This window comes from Taudactylus pleione, unplaced genomic scaffold (assembly GCF_031769625.1).
Source record: "Taudactylus pleione unplaced genomic scaffold, aTauple2 ptg000149l, whole genome shotgun sequence".
Lineage (NCBI taxonomy): Eukaryota > Metazoa > Chordata > Amphibia > Anura > Myobatrachidae > Taudactylus > Taudactylus pleione.
Genome location: NW_028284551.1, coordinates 6,257,937 through 6,282,463, shown reverse-complemented (window position 1 = coordinate 6,282,463; position 24,527 = coordinate 6,257,937). Strand labels below are relative to the sequence as shown.

General features: G+C 45.0%; 1 protein-coding gene across 3 annotated transcripts in view; it reads right to left on the bottom strand.

The window, feature by feature from the left end:
- MRTFB (myocardin related transcription factor B) overlaps positions 1-24,527 on the bottom strand; it is a 450,704-nt gene that overhangs the window by 404,074 nt on the left and 22,103 nt on the right. Inside the window, exon 2 of one of the 3 annotated variants that reach the window (XM_088474235.1) lies at positions 16,425-16,584. The exons of the other annotated variants lie outside the window; for them this stretch is intronic. The gene's annotated coding sequence lies outside the window, so the exon portion shown is untranslated. The remainder of the gene's footprint in view (positions 1-16,424; positions 16,585-24,527) is intronic. 3 annotated transcript variants of the gene reach the window in all.

Genomic DNA, 24,527 nt, shown 5'->3' with positions numbered 1-24,527 from the left:
ATCATAAGTCATCATCTCAGAATACTTTGCTATATACAGTAGAGCACCTTTCACTATAATATTACATTTACAGTAAAGATTATTTTTATCACCTTTAATACCAGAACTGGCACTGACCTATTTTAGCTAGGCTAGATTTTGCGTGTTGCCTGCTGGGTACTCCCCCTGGGGCAATGGTGCCCTAGGCAGTCACGTATATTTATAAAGTGATGCTACTTAATAATGAGTTCGAATAGATGTTAAAAAATTTTGACACATGGTTGCAAGTACACAATGTTTATTTCATTAAAATAAAAATTATTTGCATACTTGTAACAATAATGTAATCACTACAGGCTTTCCATATCCAGTCACATGGGCCTGGGCTACTCTAATTTTGCAGTGGTAGGACTCCATAAATAGGTATTTACAAGAAAACAGACTAGTGTGATTACCAAAGTCATTCATAAGGTGTGCTGCTAATTAGGAGTGCCAAGACTAAACTACTGGGTATCTATTCTTTTGCCAACCAAGGACAGACTTAAGCTAGGTACACACTTCTCCAATCATACTTTCAATGTGATTATACTTGATTCACATACGTTCATAAGTCCCTATCAAAGTGCGTACACACCTTTACAATCTAACTTGCGATCAAGATAACTTCTATGTCTAAAATATCTCCTGAAAAGACACAAAGTTGCTGCTGGAGGCCAGAACGTGTGTGCACACTTCACTTTTTGTCCTATATTGTACCATAAAATCGGATAAAAATTAAACTGCACATAAAACCTAATCTTTCAATGTGGCCAGTTTTCTTCTGATAGAACATGTATGAAGGTGCATAAACACTCTTAAAATATTGCATGGACGTGTCGGGGATCGAATGAACAGCCAGACGATTTGCATAGTAATTACTATTATTATTATCAGCTGTAGTAGTGTCAGTAAACCATAGTTGCCTGCTCTACGGGAATCAGGACTGTTTAGAGTCGGCCCAGGGGCGTGGCCTAATCTCAGGAGATGTGACCATGTCTGGCACAAATCAGTGATGCCCCCCCCCCTCCCACCACAGGCAGAGGAGAGGAGAGGAGCCTCCCACTGCAGCCTAGCACACAACAGCATGTGCTGGGTTGCTGACAGGTAAGAGGGGGGTGGCGTTGGACCCAGGCCCTCACCAGGCCCCTCTACCAAGCCCGTGTCCAGGTAATTAGTACGCGCCCCCCCTTCTCAGCGCCCCCCCTTCTCAGCGCCCCTGGCCAGAATATCTGGGAGATACATGGATTATCAGGGAGCTCCTTCGAAAACTCAGGGAAAGTAGACCAGCCTTCCAGTGATGTTGGCAGTCTGGCGGCTTTGAGATGTTCCGCAGTACCACCTGCCAGAATCTACTTTTGATGTCCTCCCAGAGGGAAGAATTTTTTTTTTTTTTGGCAAGTATATAGTAAATAGCACTGTATTTTACAATTGCAAACAAACAGTAATACAACTGGTTATTAAAATTGACAGACAATGTAGACTTTGTCTCAGACAGTAACTGGATATAGCAGGCTGTGTACTAGTCCAGGTATGATATACTGTAGTCATGTGTTTGTGGCATGAGTACAGTTGTCACTGACGTTATTTACCCATCAGTCTGAGATTAAAGACACTGTCATGCTTCATGCGCCATCTGACCACATTCTAGACCTGGCAACAGGAAGTATTTCTGCAGATAAACCTGATTTACATTGTGTTTCATGCCAGAAGCTAGTTGTACATCTCAGCAGTAATATATTTGATAAAGTGCAAACAGTTTTAATGTACATTACTGAGCGTGACAATGTATACAAACACAACTTACAGTCTATTTATAGTACATGCTTCAGGTCCCTATTAGCAGAATACAAGACAGACACAAAATAGATATATTGTTCTGGGTAGATTTCCCATATTTTATATATATATATGTGCGCTATTTTCCAGCGGGAATCTCTCATTAAGGCCGGTATTCAATTAGCAGCGAACTAGGTTTGGACACAAACATTTTTTATTTTTTGATGATTTTTTTTTTTCATGGTATTCAATTAAACCCCGTTTTTTAGGTGCGATAAATTTATTTTTTTCTGATAAAAACACATAGGATCCGGGCCTATGTATTTTCACTGCCGCGAACTGGAGACAAATGGCTTCTTATCGCGGATTTGGTTTTGCCTGCCTGAGGCCATACTATCATGTAAAGTCCCAGGCCAAAATGTATTTTCCATAAGATAAGTTTTAATTTTAAAGGCCCTTTTGAGTGCCTTCTTTAGTAAATACTACATATATGTTTGATTTTCTATAGCTCCACCCACAGTTCGAGAGAGAGAGAGAGAGAGAGAGAGAGAGAGAGAGAACTGGAGACCATACTTTCCCCACCCCACCATTCCTCTGTACATGAGGTCATATTACTCTGATTGTACTATAAGGAGAAGCAGGCATACCAGTGAAGTTCATTCTTGAGTGCCAGCCTGTAGAGCATAAGAATGAATACTTTACATTCCATGACAAGTAGCTGTGAATCCCAACCTATTATTTCCATTAGTACTGTAAGTGAAACGACCAGTAACTTGTCCAAAGCAATTCTTGAGAAGGTCTAGAAAGTTACTTAAGAATATAATATACATACTATAGCACTGCATCAGAACCAAAAAAACACACCTTTTTTTCATTTTCTTTTTAAAATATACTTTTTTTTAATTGAAGTATATAGATCAGACAAAACATTACAGTATGTTGGGGCTAATTGTTTTGTGGGCGGCAACAGTTAATGGGCCAGACGGAGCAATTCAATTGTTTTAGGTGGCCATTAATTATGGTGTTCTAAATTAATGGTCGCGATGCGAAAGGTGCCATTTGGGTGCCCAAATGGCCAACTTTTCACACATTTCTGCTCACTACCTCAGTAATCGTGCCCGATCTGAGCACCAAATTAAATGCTCCATCGGGTGCCCAATAAGAACGGGCGACCAAAAACAATTGATTTCCCCCTATGAGTATATTGTATACAACCTCTAATAAGGTGCATATCCAGTAAAGGTGTTCATCAGCAACCAAAAAGAGCTTCAAAAGTTGTATGTGGCAGACACAACTTAAACAACAAACAATGAAAGACTTTACATACAACAGGATACAAAAAGGTTTTAACTAACATGAGAAATAAGTGCATCATATCCAATAATGTTATATAAACCTTGTAAATAAATGAGAAAGAGAATCAGAGACAAAACAAGCGATAACCAAACACAAATTGTGTTGCAATGCTTCCAACACTTCTAGAGCAGAATAGAATAGAACAAGATACAGTAAGTATGATGTGCCAGAATTATTGTAGCTCCTGTGAGCACCATGAAACTTAGGGGTATAGTTACTAAAGTGCGGGTTTTTAGAAGTGGAGCTGTTGCCCATATCAACCAATCAGATTCTAATTTATCATTTATATAGCACCTTCTAGAAGATAATAGCTAGAATCGGATTGGTTGCTATGGGCAACAACTCCACTTCTAAAAAACCTGCACTTTAGTAAATAAACCCCTTAGAGTCCAAACAATCTATGGTAGAGTAGCCATTATGTATTGGTTCTGTCAAGGAGTTTAGAATTATCTGAGCGATGACTTACAGCCAAACAAGTGACAGCTGACCATGGTGGAGTGGTCAAGACAGAGGAGTTAATTACTGACAAAAAACCTTACTTTAGCTGGGTAGGCGATTGCAAAGTACTGTACAAGTAACGAGCTTGGTGAAGGACGTGCGCTGCTGGGCAACTAAATCAGATAAATCTTGGGAGATCAATACTATCTGGGAAGTCACTGCCAAAGAATCTAAGGTGAATCATTACATTTTTCCTTCGGCCCAATTGACGCTATTGCAGGCCTGGGGCTGTTATTATCACCCAATTTGTCAGGGCTGAAACCTTCTACTTGTGCAATTTGCAGCTCCTCTGCTACAGCCAGGGCACTGGGGATTGGGGAAATATTCCAGAAGAGGATTCACCTGGTTTCTTAGATCACTGAGTCTAGTTACTGCTGTGAGCATGAGAATATATTCTAGTTGCAGTATCTAGTTTATAACCATATACCAGTGGTTCCCAAAGTTTCCTGAATCACGGCGTCCTAGAGTATCAGCATTGTTTTCACGCCACCCCCTAGTCCAAAAGTTTCTTATTGAGAAATTCAAAAAATAAATTAAGTAAATTGAATTTACCTGTCATCCTTAGGTTCAGTTATGTAGTGGCGGACAGGAATGTGCCTCTGTTTGCCTTCACATTGACCATAAATAATTTGATTTGGTCCTGGTCCACAAACCAGTGGCACCCCTGCAAGTGTCCCACGGCACCCCTGGTGCCAAGCCGTTCATCAATGTTGAGCATAAGTACATAGAGATTGCTTCCACTATCTCAGTGATAGGCAGAAATCAAATAGAAATTAGCACCAGAGTGGGACGATTATAATGATAACCTAGTGGAGGAGATTGCTGTGCAGGTCAAATAACACTTTTTCAATAGATTTGCTACATTAAAAAAATTTTTTTTTACGTAAAAGGTCATTATAATTTCAGTCCTGAAAAATTCATAATTTGAATAACCGATAAACATGATATCAAATCCTTATAGAACACATTTGCAAAATAACAAAATCAAGTAATATGGCAAAAGTAAATGCATTAATAGATGTATTTGATCTTTGGGCCATTGTAAAAATTCCAGTTGGTTTTGGATGTAGATAGGCAAGACGTACAAGGAAGGAACCAGACAGGAAAACACTGAAGTGGTAATAGTAGAGAATGGTCAACCAACTATAACCAGTAGTTGCAACTTTTAAGAGTGAAAGAGGGTGCACTGAAACATAACCATGGTCTGCTTTGTATTTACTTTGGAGCTCCAGACCAGGAAACAATTAATTGGTGGAACTGTAAATGCCTCACTCCCATTCAACCAGAAGGTGACTACCCAAACAGGGAACTTGGGACCATCAGCACCAGTGACCCATATTTTCCATCATGCAAAATAATGACTATTGCAGTTTTGCTCAGATCACTATCAGAAATCATGGTCCATACATGTTGTCATACTAAGCCAATTGCTCGTTATCAACTGTGATATAACAGTGATTATTAGCACCTTCACATTAAATTGTAACAAATTTAATGTGAAGCAGGTAGAACAATGGTATAGTCCTTTTACAGGGTGAAAATGGATGTGCATGCACCAGCATAACAGAGATCGCAAGTCCTGCATCTCCACCAGCTAAATAACCTTGTATCACAAAAATATGATCTGCACTGATAAAGTAGGGTTCATCCTAGAGAAATAGGATTCAGACAATACAGAACACATCATTCCTTTGATGAATTCCATGCTAATAGTTGTATATACTGGCTCTCAATTTCTAACAGGCTGTGGATCTTTTGTATATAAAGTTGTAGACACTATTGGTTTTATGGACCCTTTTTGACACAGGAAAATAGATTATTCATTATGCACAGCTTATTATATAGATTTCAAATGGTCCATGGAGAAGCAGTGGATCACACATAACAACCATAATCAATCTTGGTAAAGTACCTTGAAAATCTGTCAAATTAAAGTTATTATGGTCCATATTCAGTTTGTATGGTCAGTGGACGAGAGAGAGATAATAGGGTCTCCTAAAAGTATGCCTCAATACTAGACAATGTCATTTGGTGGAGGGAGGGAGAGGGAGAGAGAGATTATATTCTATGCCACACCGATGATTTACTAGATCATTTAAAGCAAAATACTGATGCAGAGTTGGGAGTACATCCGGTGAATGCTGCACCAAAGAAGAGTGCATGGAATATATTTCATCTGTGTGCAGAGGTGTACGCTTCTAGAGATGCGTTTGCCCCATATGTGTGCACCTCGTTTGCTACTAATCATCATCAGTGCGCACTTGCATCTACGCTATACTAGGTACAAGATTCACTTCCAAACAGTTATAGTTACACTTCTATCCAACCCTGCATACCCGGCAGTTGTGCCGACATGCCCTAACTGGACTTTGCCTACATGAGAATGCCCTGTTACAAGCCAGTTACACCTCATCAGATGTAAGTGCAAGTGCCAGCAAAATGCATAGCACTCATTGTCCATACTTGCATGCACTCAGTTCTGGAGCATGCGCAATCCGAAAATACACAAGATATGCCCTGCAAACAGGCGTACGTTCATCTCTGCGTCAGCACCAGTATGTTTATTTTGCAGATTTGGACAACAAAGAGAGATATATAGTTATTTTGTTTTGTTTTTGACATTTGGTGCAAGCAACCTGGGCAGCAGGGGAGTTCTTAAAGTTAAAGTACACTCATATATTTACAGAATTTTTTAAGTGATATCCCCCTGCCTACTTCCTAGGCATGATTACTGACTTTGCCAGAATTGTAAGGCGGGGCGGGGCCACGATTCAGCACAAATCACATCATTGGCCACACGGATGGTCCACTTAATTTTGGAAGTGGGCAGCCATGTGTAAGCTCTGGAACAGTTACCACCCTAGATTTGGGAGCATCCCGCACATTGCAGGAGAGTAGGCGCGTATGCTCCTAGGGTGTGTTAAAGTGGATGTGTCATTCAGTTGTGAAAAATTAACATTATGAATACAGCCTGCCAAAAAGCCTAATTTGCACCTTTTAAGTTTTTTTTTTTTATAAATCGGTACAGCTTGTGCACCGAACCCTAAACTAGGACAGATGAGTAATTGATATGTAAAGTTATTAATAAACAAGCAATTGTTGTCAAGAATCAGCCATAAATCAGTGACCCTGCCTTTCTGTCATAAATCCTTAGGCACTATTTAATTAACTGTTTGTGACTCTAAGGCAGATCGATGCTGTCACTGGATGTCTCTCAGGAGCACAATGAGTGGGTTCATGCCAGTACATGGGCTGTTCACACTCATTAATACTCATGAATATTCATAGATGCCCAAAACATGCCTAACTTTATGTAAGGCATGTAAACAAGTTGTAATAATATTAGGAATTTATTTGCAGTGTTTTCACTAAGGGATTCTTTTATTTTTTCATTATTAGAAACTCTCTTTATAGCACAAACATTAAACAAATCCATATTTACCAAACGATACAAATCGTCATTCTTATACATTAATCCATGCTTGTCGACTTATAAATTCTCCTCCCCGGGAAAAGCCTGGGGAGGAGAAGCAGGTGGGCGCAATTGGGGGTGAGGCCGGCTGGCTTGTGTCGTTAAACCATGCCCCCTCGCACACCATATATAAAAAATAAGGGCGGGGCTAAATGACGCAATTCTCATATAATTGTGTGATTAGATCCCGCGCCACAACGCACGGACCCGACGGTCCCCGGTAATATTCTCCCTATTTCACTAGGAAGTGGGCAGAATGCGGGAGAAGTGACTAACCTTTGCCGGCCCGCCCGTTACGCTGACTACGCTTGTGCTTAGAGCGCCAGCCAGCAGAGGGCGCTTTGATTCGCGCATCCTCCCGCCACCACACTCCTTCCAGCCGCAGCAACCCCCGCTGCCACACTCCTTCCCCCCCCTGGCCGCCGCAGGGAGGCTCCATTTGCTGGGGCGCCCGCTGAGATTTTACCAGCGGGCGCCCGGCTCCCCGCAGCGGCAGCCGGAGCTCAGTCCTGAGCTCCAGCTCCCCCCACGGGCACTATGGGAGAGACGTCATCATGTCTCTCCTATAGTTCCAAGGAGCGGCGGACGGCAGCGGACGCAGGATCGGGGCTTAAGGTAAGTATTCTGTTGGGTTTTTTTGTGTGTGTGTGCGCTATTATAGGGGGTTTACTACTGGGGGCACTTTTACAGGGGGCATTACTACTGGGGGAAATTTTACAGGGGCACATTTACAGAGGACAATTTTTACAGGGGCACTACTACTGGGGGCTAACTACTTGTGATACAACATATTGTAATCATTACTTATTATAAAAATCCAGCTATATAATGCCTCCCTATCTTGAAAGTTGGGGTTTTCCAGAAATAGCAAATGTATCAATATATAAGGATGAACTCTAAATCTATGGCGTAATATATGCCATGCTCTCCTTGTAGTCATTAATAATGGTTCTTTGCTATCGCTGGTTCCACTTCCACATCAAACATGTGGAGAAATGCTATTAATCCCGGTTTGGAAAAAAAAATGTACGTTCCATACTTATCACTCTCGTGTAACTAGTCTCTGATGTAACGCATCTGTGCTGATGAATTATATAGTTCTAAATTCACTAAGGGATTCTAATGGCTGCATTCCTCACAAGACTCAGAGTTACAGCACTAATTTTATCAATATGCATGGTCAGGGTTAGTGAAAGTCCGGTATGCTGGGAACCCAGAGTTGTCAGGAACAGTGGCGTATCTATAATGGGTGCAGTGTGTGCGGGGCACACGGGCCCCCTGGTCTAGCTGGGCCTCGCACCGCACACCCTGACCCATATTATTTTAAACTCACCTGTCCGTGGTCCCGCGTCGGGTGTCAGCGCTGCTCAGAACACCGGAAAATGACTGCCGTGGCCATTTTTCCGGTGTTCTGCACATGCACAGAAGTCTCCGGGCACACTCTAGTGCCCAGAATGCCGGAAAATGGCCGCCGCGGCCACTTTTCCGGCGTTCTGTGCATGCACAGTAGACTTCAGGCACACTCTAGTGCCTGGAGTCTACTAATGCTCTGGTGGCTGGCCAACACTAGATACGGATACATACACGCAAAATAATCTTGCAAGGCAACACCCAATTTGCCAAGTTAATTTACCGGCTGAGGCATGTAAGCGACAGTGATAATGTCTCCTGAGTCCATATCTTCCCAGCTGACGTGCAGTACATCAGTTGAGAAGATTCGATGAACGACGCACGTGAAAGCACGATTGAGTGTATACACTATGCGATGTGAGCGATAGGTCATTCCAATTTGCCTCAGGACTACAGTACATAGCATCCAACATATCACCTAATGTGTATCTGGCTATACACTATAGGGCAGGGGTGGGCAATAAGCGGCCCTCAGTACATCTGGGGGACCTCTTACTGCCCAGCCCTACTATAGGGGATACAAAGTGGCTACGAATTGGGACATTGGTGAATACAGAAAAAACAAGAGATATGGTAAGAACTTACCTTAGTTATCTCTGTTTCTACGAAGTCCATAGGGTCTACAGGTTAACCTTGGGGGTATAGCTGGATCTGGATCCACGGGCACCATGCATTTAAAGCTTTTGCTGCTCCCAGGATGCACTTGAGTCCATCCTCCTCTATACCCTGCCCCCGAGCCACAGGCACCTCAGTTGGTAAGCAGCCAAGGCTTTAGGAGGAGACGAAACAGAGAGAAGGAAGACTGGAACACACAAGAAACCATACTTACAGAAATGGGAGATGGAAAAAACTGTGACCAGCCACACAGCCCATATGCAGCCAGGTGCGTCAGGGCGGGCGCCCTGTGGACCCTATGGACTTCGTAGAAACAGAGATAACAAAGGTAAGTTCTTACCATATCTCTTGTTTTCTACTTCCGGGTCCATAGGGGGTCCACAGGGTTGACCTTGGGGATGTCCCAAAGCAGTTCAACTAAGGGCGGGGACGCTCCTGTGCAGAAAGGAGAACCCGGCACTCAAAGGATGCATCCTGAGAGGCAAAAGGTGTCAAATGCATAGAACCTCAAAAATGTCTGAATGGAAGACCAGGTGGCCACCTTACATAGCTGAACAGCAGAGGCGCCACATCTAGCAGCCCAAGAAGGAACCACAGACCGAGTGGAATGAGCCTTAATGGAGGCTGGAACAGGTAAACCCTCCTGTGCATAAGCCTCACAAATAACAGAACAAAGCCAACGGACTAAAGTTTGTTTGTTGGCAGGCCAACCCCTTCTGTGAAAACCAAAGAGGACAAACAAGGAATCAGACTTCCTAACGAAATCAGTCCGGTCCACATAAATTCTGAGAGCACGGACTACTTCCAAGGAAGCCTCAGCTGAAAGATCAGGTGACTGAAAAGCTGGCAAAACAAGTTCCTGATTAATGTGGAACTTAGAAACCACTTTAGGCAAAAACTCAGGACGATTGCGAAGCACCGCTCTATCCTGGTGAAAAATCAGAAAAGGGGGACGACAGGAAAGTTCCCCCAATTCTGACACCCTCCTGGCAGATGCAATTGCCAGGAGAAAAACAAAATTAACCACTTGAGCTCCACCGACTCAAGACGCTCAAAAGGAGGACCCTGCAGGGCCCGAAGAACCACCACCAAGTCCCAAGGAGCCACAAAGGGAGACTGGATTCGAAGAACACCTTGGAAATAGGTGTGAACATCTGGCAGTGTAGCGATCCGATGTTGGAACCACACAGACAGTGCAGACACATGAACCTTCAGCGAGGCAAGATGTAAGCCTAGGTCCAAACCCGACTGAAGAAAAGCCAAAATCCTAGAAACCCGGAACACTTGAGGATCATAGTTTCTGGACTCACACCACTGAAAGTAAGTGTGTCACACTCTGATAAATCCGTGCAGAAGCCGGCTTGCGTGCCCTAAGCATGGTACTGATAACAGAGCTTGAGAAGCCCAGAGACCTTAGGACGGCTGTCTCAAGAGCCACGCCGTCAAAGACAGCCGACAAAGATCAGGGTAAAGGCAGGGCCCTTGAGACAACAGGTCCCGACGCTGAGGAAGAAGGTACAAAGCGTCGATGGAGAGGCTCCGCAGATCGGAGTACCAAGGACGTCTGGGCCAAGCAGGAGCCACCAGCAGAAGCGTGCCGCCATTCTGCTTGAATTTCCGCAGTACCCGAGGCAGCAGGGATATCGGAGGAAATAGATACGCAAGTTGAAACGTCCATTTCACCGACAGTGCGTCTACCAGACTTGCGTCTGTGTCTATTGTCCTTGACCCATACACGGGCAACTTGTGATTCTTATGGGAGGCCATCAGGTCCAGCTCCGGCAGCCCCCATCTGTCCACAAGTAGCTGAAATACCTCTGGGAGAAGCGACCATTCCCCGGGATGCACGTCGTGATGGCTGAGGAAGTCCACCTCCCAATTGAGGACTCCGGGGATGAAGACTGCCGAGATTGCTGGAATGTGGCACTCCGCCCAAGCCAGGATGCCAGACATATCCGACATCACAGCACGACTGCGAGTTCCTCCCTGGTGGTTGATGTATGCCACTGTGGTGGCGTTGTCGGATTGAACCTGTACTGCCTTTCCTTAAAGAACGGTGCCAGACGACTGCAGGGCCCGCAGCTCAAGAATGTTGATGGGGAGAACTACTTCTTCCGCAGTCCAATGGCCCTGAAGTGACAATGAGCCTGTCACTGCCCCCAAACCCCGGAGACTGGCATCTGTTGTGAGCAGAACCCAGTACGGGATCCAAAAGGGGCGCCCCTCGATGAGATGAGCTGTCTGAAGCCACCAAGCTAGAGACAGCCGAACCTCCGGGGACAACACCAGCATCTGAGACCGGTTCCGGTGAGAGAACCCGTTCCATTCCGGTAGAATCAGCCCCTGCAGGGGCCTGGAATGGAACTGGGCAAATTCCACCATGTCGAATGCCGACACCATGGACCCCAGAGCTCTCATTGCCGAGTGAACCGACACTTGGCGACTGCTCAGGCAACTGTGTATCCGCAGCTGCAGGGAAGAGACCTTTTCCAGAGTCAGGAAGATCCTTTGCTGATGAGAATCTAGCAGGACTCCCAAATGAACCATCCACGGTGATGGGATCAGGGAGGACTTTTTCCAATTTATCAACCACCCGTGCGCTTGCAGACAAGCGATCGTCAGGTGGAGATGTTGAAGCAGTACCTCCGGAGAGCTCGCCAGCAAAAGAAAGTCGTCTAGATACGGTAGCAGCCGTACATTTTGGCTCCGAAGGTGGGCAGCCATGACCGCCATCACTTTGGTGAAAACCCTTAGTGCCGTAGAGAGGCCAAAGGGTAGCGCCTGAAATTGGTAGTGATGTTGCAGTATAGCAAACCTCAGATACCGCTGGTGTGAAGGTGCTATAGGAACATGGAGGTAGGCGTCCTGGATATCCAGGGAGACCATGTAATCCCCCGGTTCCAGTGCCAGAATGATGGAACGTAACGTTTCCATCCTGAATTTGGGAACACTGAGGAATTTGTTCAGAGACTTCAAATTGAGGATACGGCGATGAGAACCATTGGGTTTCTGCACCAGAAACAGAGTAGGAGTAGTACCCCGTCCCCTGTTGTGATTGAGGAATGGGAACAATGAACCTTGCTTTCAGCAAGGACTCTGTAACTTCCTGAATCTGCAAAGTTTTGGTTTTGTCCTGAGAAGGACTCGTGCAGAAAAACTGGTGGGGTGGTCTGTGCTGAAAGGACAGGGCGTACCCCTGGGAGACCACTTCTCGAACCCAGGCATCCGTGGTAGTATTGTGCCAGCACTGGGCAAATTGAAGAAGTCGGCCTCCCACTCTGGGATCCCCCAGAGGGAGGCCCGTCCCATCAGGCCGCAGGTTTATCTTCCTGCTTGGAAGAAGGGTGCCTAGCACTCCATGCCTGCTTCTTGGGCTTAGAGACGGCCTTGGTCGCCGACTGTCTCGGGAAGGACTGACCTTTGGCCTTACGCTGAACCCAAAAGGACTGAAAGGCAGAGCTCCTGACCTTAGGATGCGATGTAGTCGAAGGGAGGAAAGCTGACTTGGATTTAGCCAGAGTATCCACTATTTTGTCCAAGTCTGGACCAAATAACAACTCCCCATTAAAGGGTAAGGCCTCCAGGCCCTTCTTAGAATCTGCGTCAGCTCTCCAGGACCTCAGCCACAAGGATCGACAAGCAGACACTGCTGCCGCCGAAACTGTAGAGGTCAGCAGGCTTGCATCCAATGACGCTTCCCCAATATAGGACGTCGCATCTCTCAACTGTCCAATTTAAGCTCTCTGGACATCCAGAGCATCGTCTGGAAAGGTATCCTCTAACACGTTGGCCTAGCTCTCAATGGCTTTAGCCACCCAGGAGATGGCCATAGACGGACGGAATCACCTTAGCCTTCTTAAAATTAGGATACTTAGACCTAGGGGCCGATGCATCATCCTCTATGTGTAGGATGGCCGCGCACCGCCCTAACCAACCCCGGAACATTAATGGAGGACTTATTCTCTACCTCTTGAGCCGTGGCGTCCGAGTCAGTGTCCTCATGTACCTCCCCGTCATCCGTGTCCCAGGGTGGAGGAGCCATCTGAGGAAAACCCTGAAAGGGCACCACAGACTGTTGCGACACTGGGGTAGACTGAACATACATAGGCAACCCCGTATAGTGCCCAACAGTCTGACCCGGGGGGGGGGAGACTGCAATAACTGTGGAATACCCGAGGAATGGGGGATGGTCGGGACCGCTAGACGGTCCGCGGTTGACACCAGCACCTGAGAAAACATCGCCCAAGGAGGGTCCTGCGACGTTGGGGGTTGAGAGGGCCCAGGCAATAGCTGGCTCCGCCCGCACAGACCGTCCTGAGATAAATCCTCCCTCTCCACTCCTGCAGAACAGTGTCTGCAGGAGGACAATACAGGAGCCACAGAGCGCTCAATCTCCTCATCAGACATGACAGAAATAAATAAATATATATATGTATAGCACAATAGAGAAGTATGGTGTTTACCACCTGCACACTCACCAGAGTGCAACACAACAGCCCACAATATGGTACTGTGCAGCACCCAACTGTATGTGACTGACCTCACAAATACTTGTTATATATAAATATCTATATACTCGTGAGGTCCACAGAAAACGCCCTTCCCCCACCTGCCGGGGCGTAGGAGAAGGATAGGCATAGGTATAAGCTGACAGTAAGTAGAAATTAGCACAGACAGGCAGCACTAGCAAAAGTCACATACCATGCAGAAAAGTCAATACTCACTGCACCTTTCACTACAATCAACCTGCCCAGATTCAGTGTCTGGGAGGGCTATAGTGCTGTGTACGCTGTCCTTTTGCAGGGGAGAGGTACACAGAGGGACCGGTCCACGCACCGCCTGGGAGATCTGAGATGCTGCCAGTAGAAGATGGCGCCGGAGACCTCAGAGGAGGAGTGGCCGCATGCGGAGAGCAGCTCAGCGTCGCCAGTACACGTGAGAAAAGGCGTACTGAGCTGAGGGGAGGAGCCGCTAAACTAGGGAAGGCTCTCCCCCCTGGCTAGTGATTAACCCCAGGGATGCTGGTTCCCCTCTATCCATTACTCCCTGGTGGTCTAGCGGACGCGCATGGTATGCCTGTAGAGGGGAAGCCCGCCACCGCTACTAGTGCCGCCGGTCTGTCCCCAGAGACCGGCGGCTAAAGACTGCATTTACGCGGGAGCAACACAAGTTAGCGCTGCTCGCGGCTTACCTGTCCACGGCGATCCAGCTGCAGTCGGGGGAGGTCCCGGAGCCTTGCTAGTACAGACTCCGGGGTCCCGCTGCGATCCCCAGAGCTGTACTAGCGTCGCAGCGCCAGAGGGGTGAAGGAGCGACAGCGTGGACGTCCTAATGGACAGTCTGTTGCTCTGGCTCTGAAGAATGAAAAATAAAACTCTTCTTTTCTTCTTTAAAAAATATAAGCTTAGGGGCTGCTCCTGCAGCCCCCTGCGCAAGGTGACCAGACTCCGGCCGGGCACCAACTAAAACTGGGGTGACTGTGGCTCGGGGGCGGGGTATAGAGGAGGATGGACCCAAGTGCATCCTGGGAGCAACAAAAGCTTTAACTGCGTGGTGCCCGTGGATCCAGATCCAGATATACCCCCAAGGTCAACCCTGTGGACCCCCTATGGACCCTGAAGTAGAAAGTTATACACTTGTAACAGTCAATATAAACACCATGGGTGGAATGCACAAATGTCAGAAATGCGGTCAAACCCCTGGAAACGGTTTGACCGCATTTCTCCTATGCACCAAGCCCCGGGGATGAGATAAATTCTGGGGCTTGGATGTGGTGGGCAACACCTATGGGCTTCTATTCGCAATGCCCCCGAGAGGGATCCGATCCCGCCCCCTAGCTTTCCCTGCGGAGCACGCATCCTACTGCACATGTTCAGGAGGCCGCCAGAGGGAATTCTGGGCCGTAGAACCAGAAGTCTTTCACTTGCATAAGACAATTCTTAGCGAGAGAGCTGTCCTTTGCGCTTTTCTTCATGCATACCGGCGTAATTAACGGTGGCATGCATGCAATGAGTAGCAGGATACATTGCATGAAAACTGCGATGCGTCATACACCATATTATTGGCCAAACATTACAGGTTCTCCAGTCCCCAGTAAAAACTCCCAAAACTTTTACACAGAAGAAAAAAATGCATAATTCACATATTTTTGTTCATACCTCTAAACATAGTTATAACTTTCCAAAATGGTTAATTGTAACATGAATATGTCATAGTATAGCAAAAAACCCAAGTAAACACCACATTAATAGTAAAATGTGAGTAATATAGAAACTGGTATTTTCCCTGTCACTTCCCCATTAAAGCATAACAATATGAGTCTGATGTATTCATATGGGGCTGGTATATTGGTGTGCTGAGCTGGTGTACTAGTGTCGGGCTATTATATTGGTGTGCTGAGCTGGTGTACTAGTGTCGGGCTATTATATTGGTGTGCCGAGCAGATGTAGTAATGTGGGGCTGGTATATTGGTGTGCTGAGCAGGTGTACTAATGTGGGGCTGGTATATTGGTGTGCTGAGCAGGTGTACTAATGTGGGGCTGGTATATTGGTGTGCTGAGCAGGTGTACTAATGTGGGGCTGGTATATTGGTGTGCTGAGCAGATGTATTAATATGGGGCTGGTATATTGGTGTGCTGAGCAGGTTTACTAATGTGGGGCTGGTATATTAGTGTGCTGAGCATATGTATTAATGTGGGGCTGGTATATTAGTGTGCTGAGCATATGTATTAATGTGGGGCTGGTATATTGGTGTGCTGAGCAAGTCTAGTAATGTGGGGCTGGTATATTAGTGTGCTGAGCAGATGTAGTAATGTAGGGCTGGTATATTGGTGTGCTGAGCAAGTCTAGTAATGTGGGGCTGGTATATTGGTGTGCTGAGCAAGTCTAGTAATGTGGGGCTGGTATATTGGTGTGCTGAGCAAGTCTAGTAATGTGGGGCTGGTATATTGGTGTTCTCAGCAGGTGTATTAATGTGGGGCTGGTATATTGGTGTGCTGAGCATATGTATTAATGTGGGGCTGGTATATTGGTGTGCTGAGCAGGTGTATTAATGTGGGGCTGGTATATTGGTGTGCTGAGCAGGTGTATTAATGTGGGGCTGGTATATTGGTGTTCTCAGCAGGTGTATTAATGTGGGGCTGAGCAAATGAAAGTGGGTGTATTTTTGCATAGAAAACTGCAGCTGTACTAAAGTACTTTGCTTATTTAAATATAGACTATAATGTACTCTACATAAACTTACTGTTTTGTCACATACATAAAAAATAACATCACTTACTATATGATGGTTACATTGCTTGAATAACAACACTGGAAAGTGAGGTGTTTAAAACTCTAACTGCAAATCAGGTAGCTGATTGGATGGACAGAAATGTATGCTTTTCTCTGTTAATGTATGTAGTTAGCGGAAGACTGCGCCACAGTCCTGCTCTTAAGTCCTATTAAATAGAGATAAAAATGGACATATTGTGGTCAGTTATCAGTGGTCAAACTATACATGTTTCAAATCCAGTATGAAACAACATACCTCATTTCTTGTTTATTAAGATGACTAGCACCCTCCCCATACCCCTCAGGACTTAAGCACACAATAAAATGTTACTTTATTGAACAATTAAATAGTATATTTGTATGCTCACCTGCATGTTTGTTGGGTTAGGCCCATTATAATGTCTGCTTTTAAAGTAATCTTTGTGATATGCTGAACTTCTACATACACTTTATAAATCAATATATTAACAGTTTTTTTTAAATTTTAATACTATTATATTTGTTGCTGTTCCAACGCATTCAGAAATTTACATTTCATTAACATAAGGGGGTAGATTTACCAATACTTTTAAAATAGACAAGTCGTGGTGTTACCTGGAGAAGCCAATCAGATTGTGTCTATCATTTTCTAGAATGCAGTAGAGAAATGATAACCAAAGACTATAGCTCTCTGACAACCCATTATAGCTTTTGTTTATGGCAACTTGTTATAGAAGTGAACACAGATTTGTGGGTAAAACATGAAATAATTCCCCCCCCCCTGTGCTTTGCATGGAACAACCCGCAACACGTGCTTTACATCTCAATTGCAAGAAGTGTCGTAACTAGGGGGGATTGGCCGGGGCTCGTGCCCTGGGCGCCGCCGGTCGCGGTCCAGGTCCGTTAAAGTCAGTGTAGTGCAGACAGCAGCGAGTACGGTCTGCACTACAGAGTAACAAACACACCGCAGCCGGCACCGGGTAGTACACTCGTACTACCCGCCGAAAGTGTATCTGTTTTAGCAGCCAATGAGAGTCAGACAGACTCTCATTGGCTGCTGCACCCACAGCTCCGGCTCACGCAGTGGGTGATGGGAGAGATGTCGTGAAATGTCTCCCATAGTGCCGACCGAGCAGGAGGACGGAGGAGCGGACAGCGGGGGTTGAGGGGATTCAGGTAAGTGTTTTGTGTGTCTATGTCTGTGCATTATATATGTAAGGGGCACTACTGGCCGGGGGCACTGTATCACTACTGGGGCCACTGCATAGGTGGGATCCATGGGGGCACTACATAGAGGGGACCATTACTGGGGGCACTGTATAAGTGGCACTTGTGGGGGCACTGTACTGTATAAGGGTGCACTATTAGGGGCACTGTAAAAGGGGCACTATTACATGGGGCACTGTAAAAGGGGCACTATTACATGGGGCACTGATACTGGGGACATTGCATAAGGGACACTACTACAGTGGGCATTGCAAAAGGGGCACTACTACTGGGGGCATGAAGGTGCATACGGAATGGATAGGAATATTCCCAGAGTTACGAGAAACGGTGGTGTGTCATGTCCATTTTGGAACCGCGCACATGGGGGGGGGCTCAATATTTAATCTTGCCCCAGGTTCCAAATACCCTAGTCACGACACTGATTGCAAGCGACATTCACAGCGTTAACTGCAAATATTGCATGAAGTAACAACACTCCTAACTGAATCACCCTCAATATGAGGACTACCAGGGGCACATTGAGAGAGGAGAGGGCTCATGTGCAGCATCTATGTGGGCCCTCCTCTAGCTGGCGCAGTTGCAGAGTAGACTCTGTGCCATGTTCCCTGTGATTTCTCTACTGCGCATGTTAAATCTTCTCAATGATTTCTGCAATGCTCACATCAGACTCCAGGGAGGCAAGTTTAATGTATGAGTGCAGAGTGTGCGGTGTGGGTGTATTTTGCAGGGGCGGGGTTTGATGACGTGAATAGTGTTGTCACACTCTCGCAATTGAATTAATCCACTAAAAACTAAAAGCAAACTTAATATTCTTAGGCTCGTATTCAATTTGAAGCGAAAAGTCTGTCATCGGAGGTTTTGACAGGGAAAAGTTACCGTGCGTGTCCCCGTGTATCCAATTGCAAATGTGCGAAAACGGGACCCTTGCGAAACTTAAATCGTCGAAAAGTTCAGTCAGTTTTGGGGAAATCAGCCTGACACCCCCCTAAAGATGCTCTGACATGGGGGATCACTATGGGTAGGAAATAGGTCTGCTAAAGGTATTTGGGGTTTTTAAATGGTCTCAATAGGAGCTATTTAGCGTCTTTCAACAAGTGGTGAAGAATAGCATTTTGCAACTTTTTGGGGGGAAAATAAGTATTCCCATCAAATTTGGGGTACTTGAAAATGGGTGCAAGCATATTTTAAAATGTGTAAAAACAAGCATTACAAAGCGCCAAAAACGCACCTTCAGCAAGCACCTACAATCAAAAATACACCTCCCCCATACTTGCAGACCCTCCCAAAGGCTATTTTGCTAGTTTTTGAATTTGTACCCCCACTTTGATTTTTTTCTGCCCATTTCTCAAAGTGCTTTTTTGGGGTTTCCTTTGTGGGTTTTTTTGCATGCAGTTAGCGTCAGGGTGTCCAAAAGATGCAGGGTGGTTTCCGAAACATTGCACCCCAAAACCCCAATTGTGCACTTTTTTCCCCACCGGGTATTCGTAGGCGAAACTTTTTCGCCTATTACATTGCGTTATCGCGTTGGCGAAAAGACGCTAAATTGAATACAGGGATAAGTTGAAACCGGCGAAATTTACGTCATTGGTGAAATAGTACCGCCGAAACTGACTTTTCACTTCTAATTGAATATGGCCCTGTATGTTTTACATATTTTTAATCAATAGATACTTTATGGTTTAAGTAACCAGCCCACACTTCTCAATTTTCTCCCAAGCTACTCCATCTAGTTCACATGTCAGACACCAAGAAGTACCAGTACCTACCGTACTTTAGCATTTTAAATATTTTCTATCTCGCTGCTACTTTGAATTCACTTATGTCAAGAAAGTAACATGGAAAAGTTCCCAGATCCCATATACCAGTCTGTATACAGGAGGGACACGGTACACTAAAAACCAATGGGGAAGCAACTGATTGAGGAAGATACTGGGACTATAAAATACAACCTTTTTCTTTTATTTCATAAGCGTAATCTAGTCCTACCAATAAACAAATGCACGTATTATACACAGGGGAGTAGCGAGGGTGGTTCCAGTGGAGCAAGAGCTCCAGGCGCCAAAATGGACAGAGGGCGCCATCCAGAGCTCCGGAATTCATGGGGCAGTACATAGTATGACGGCCACCTGTTAGTTTTATCTCAGTTAGTTTACTCTATATCCTAAATAAGTTACGGATTTTTTAAAATATTATTAGGAGACCTGAAATAATAATAATTTACGTCATTGGTGAAATAGTACCGCCGAAACTGACTTTTCACTTCTAATTGAATATGGCCCTGTATGTTTTACATATTTTTAATCAATAGATACTTTATGGTTTAAGTAACCAGCCCACACTTCTCAATTTTCTCCCAAGCTACTCCATCTAGTTCACATGTCAGACACCAAGAAGTACCAGTACCTACCGTACTTTAGCATTTTAAATATTTTCTATCTCGCTGCTACTTTGAATTCACTTATGTCAAGAAAGTAACATGGAAAAGTTCCCAGATCCCATATACCAGTCTGTATACAGGAGGGACACGGTACACTAAAAACCAATGGGGAAGCAACTGATTGAGGAAGATACTGGGACTATAAAATACAACCTTTTTCTTTTATTTCATAAGCGTAATCTAGTCCTACCAATAAACAAATGCACGTATTATACACAGGGGAGTAGCGAGGGTGGTTCCAGTGGAGCAAGAGCTCCAGGCGCCAAAATGGACAGAGGGCGCCATCCAGAGCTCCGGAATTCATGGGGCAGTACATAGTATGACGGCCACCTGTTAGTTTTATCTCAGTTAGTTTACTCTATATCCTAAATAAGTTACGGATTTTTTAAAATATTATTAGGAGACCTGAAATAATAATAATGGTGGTAGACAGAACATGGTTAATAGCATTCACATTAATAAAGGTGCATTGTATATGTGCTAAGTAGGAGCATAGCTGAGAAGGGATCTTCCTATAGGTGTTCCCACTCCAGTGATAGCTGCTTGGGGCAGTCATTACAGTAATAAGCTGTACACCCTGTGGAATCTCACTCTAGCACATGTATTCTGTCAGTTTAAGTTAAATGATAAGAATATATAATACAATCTCCTCTATTGACTGATAACCGATTCAAAAGGAGATAAAAGTTGGGTCACAGGTGCTATACATAAATAAAGCAGTGCCAAAGCAGCTACCCCTTTATCAGGCTTGCCTACCCTCCGGATTTGGCCGGGAGCCTCCCGATTTTCGGGTGCCGCTCCCGGCCCCCCGGAAAGGCAGGCAAGCCTCCCAGAAGCTTGCGACCCTCCCGACCTCCCCCCTGAAACAAATGGAAACCCCCGCAGCGGGGGGCCCGGTGACGCGATTCGCGCAGAATCGCGTCAACGTGGCCCCGCCCCCTGCTTCACAATGCAGAAAATAACAGCATTGTGAAGAGGGGGCGGAGTCACGACGACGCGATCGTGCGTCCCCACCCCCGTCCCCGCCCCCAGTGTGCCACCAAATGGCCACCCCCACCCCCGCCCCCAATGGCCGGCCCCGCCCCCTGCTATTAGCCGACAATCAGCTCCCTCCCGGAAGGCTGGAGCTGATTGTCGGCAAGTATGCCCCTTAATGTCAGACAGTGCCTCACCAAAGCATTCTATTCACCCAATGGGACCTCCATGCCCCAGTGTGATGCTGCCATTGTTTGCTGTTTTTCTCTTCACTTCAGTATTCCCCCACAGGCTGGCCATACTCCACTGGCACAGTTCAGTACAGGGAGGGGGGCGTTATGACATGCACATTCTCCGGACGCCATGATTCCATGCTACTCCTCTGATTATACATGTAATGAGTACTCACTTCATAGGAATCACTAATGCTGGGTACACACTTGTTAATATATTGTTCGATCGATATCAGACCGGCCCTGCAGCACAGTCAATGCTGATATATCTGAAAGATATATTGGTGCATCTGCATGTGTGTACGGGCGAACCGCTGACCACCCATACACTTGCTGCAGGGACAGTCGACACCAACATCTCAACTGGGTAGCCCAGACATATCGAGTGGTCAATTACTAAGGGGCATATTCAATTTGGAGCGAAAAGTCAGTTGCCGGACTTTTCGCTGTCATCGGAGGTTTACAGGTCGAAAACTTATCACGCGCGTCCCCACGAAAACAAAATTGGCGAAAAGTTCTGTAGTTTTTGGAGAAAGCAGCCTGACACCCCCCAAGAGATGCTCTGACATGGGGGTTCACTATGGGTACCCCTGAATAGTCCTGCTAAAGGTATTTGGGGTTTTTAAATGGTCTCAATAGGTGCTATTTAGCATCTTTGAGCAAGTGGTGAAGAATAGTATTTACCACTGTTTTTTGGAAAAATAAGTAGTCCCATCAAATTTGGGGTACATGAAAATGGATGCAAGCATATTTAAAAATCGCTAAAGTAAAGTATTAAAATGTGCAGAAAAAACAAAACAAAAACACACCTTCAATCAACAAAACACCTCCCCCATACTTGCAGACCCCCCCAAAGGCTATTACGCTAGTTTTTTAATTTGTACCCTCACTTTGAACTTTTTTGCAGTTTGCGTCAAGAGGGGTGTACAAAGGGTGCAGAGTGGTTTCCGCACCTCTGCACCCCAAAACCGCAATTCTGCACTTTTTTCAGCCGGGTATTCATAGGCGAAACTTTTTCGCCTATTACTTTGCATTGCGTTTTCGCGAAGAGACTCTACAATTGAGTATGTTAGAGACTCAATGCCGTATTCAATCAGGAGCGAAAACCTGTGATCGGTGATACTTTATCGCCGATGACGTAATTTCGCTTTTCTCAATTATGCCCGTATTCAATTTGGATGACTTTTCGCAGGTGTGGAAAGTCAGAGGTTCGAACCGAGCAAAAAATCCTCATTGAATAGGTTTAATAGTATTAAATTTAAAAGTTCCACAAGACACCCCAAAAAATGTACTTTCGTTTTCGGGGCAAAATAAAAAATTGGGGGACAAAATTTTAAACTAGTGAAATAGACTCAGGGGGGGGTCCCCAAGAGTATGCGGCAGGTGTTTTTTTGATTGCAGGAGGTTGCGGCAGGTGGATTTTTCACGTTTTTTAAAACTTCACATTAGCCACTTTAAAATATGCTAGCACCCATTTTCTGTATCCCAAATTTGATGGGACACATTTTTTCCCAAAAAGTTGCAAAATACTATTCTTCACAACTTTCCCAAAGACGCTAGACAGCACTTATTGAGACCATTTAAAAACCCAAAATACCTTTAGCAGGGCTATTTGGGGGTACCCATAGTGAACCCCCATGTCAGTGCATCTTTTGTGGGGTGTCAGGCTGATTTCCCCAAAAACGACAGGACTTTTCAACGATTTCGTTTTAGCCGGGTCCCGTTTTCCCCAATTTGGAATTGAAGAAGGGATTCCCTCATGTGCAGCTCCTTCACTTGATTATACTTTAATATACAACAGTATCCCACCCTTGGTTGCTGACACCATGCTGCTTATCTAAGTGTTATGCAGCAATGTATTAATCATGTATCTGTCCTGCATTGTTTGTACTGTTAATAACTGTTTTCTTGTGTGCTCATTTGTTTGTGTACATTGTAAGGCGCTGCGGAACCCTTGTGGCGCCATATAAAGGATAATAATAATAATACGCGGGGGATAGGTTTTCAATGACGCCGAAAAGTCCGGCAACTGACTTTTCGCTCCAAATTGAATATGGCCCATAGCATGGGAGACAATTGGCAGTGGAGCAGCTCTCCAAACCCTGCTCTCCTCCTGACCATTTGACCAGTCTAGTAAGCACTGTGAACTTCATCTCAATACAGCTATATATTGTTACAGGATTCCTGCAATATAAATCCTTCCAGAGATCCAAGTCCCAGGACATAAACCAGTCAACTTTCACAATCCTGCTGCGTCTGCCCCAATGGCATTATTTTAAACACCACAAATTGGAAACACATTTGTGTATGCACAGTAGATTACAAATAAGCAATATCTTGGGTACACTCGTTGTGAACTACAATTACCAGCAGATTATGTGAAGGCTTTTCTTTCACAATTTTATTACAAGGTGACTGGAAATTTTATCAGCCTGTGTTGCACTGTACATCTGTACAGGATTTTCTTAATTTTTCTTACATTGTATCAACGATTTCCACATTGTAAAGGTGGGTACACACTGGTCGATCAGGAAAGACAGTAGGATTAAGACATCGTAATTGTACCATCGTTCCTGATCACCTGTAGTGTCTGCACTGAATGATCAGTCATTCAGTGCAGGCACTGTCCATCATTCCTGAACATGCCAATCTGTTGTTATCGACAGATTGTGCTGCATGTTCAGGCGATGGACAATGTCGGAAACTACCAGCGGGAGCGCGCATCGCTGGTCGTTTCTGACATAAAAGTGCACGATTACTGAGAGATTGCACGATTACGATGTCGTAATCGTGCAATCGCTCAATATTATCGCCCAGTGTGCACGCACCTTTACAGTGTTCAATACCTTCGTCAGTCTGGCACAGTTCATCTTACAGCTTCCATTTTATCATTTGCTGTGAGTTCTCGTGCAATTGATATTACTTTAAGTTTTTATGAATTGTTTTCATCTTGATTTAATATATATTATATTAATTGTTGCAATTTTACAATTACATTTAATCTGATTGCGCTCCCAGCGTTTTCTTTCTTTCTCAGGTGATAAAACAAAGTCCATAATATATCCAATAAATTATATTTTATTGAAAATCGGCAACACACTCCCCGTTTTTCCATCGTCAACAACTGAAAAGAGTCCAATACGTTGCAGGCAATGTTTAGAGTTGTGGCTCACTTAAGACAGAGGTTTCCAAACTCTGCCATTACAGTCCAGGTTTTAAGGATATCCATGCTTGAGTCCAGATGGTTAAATCAAACCGA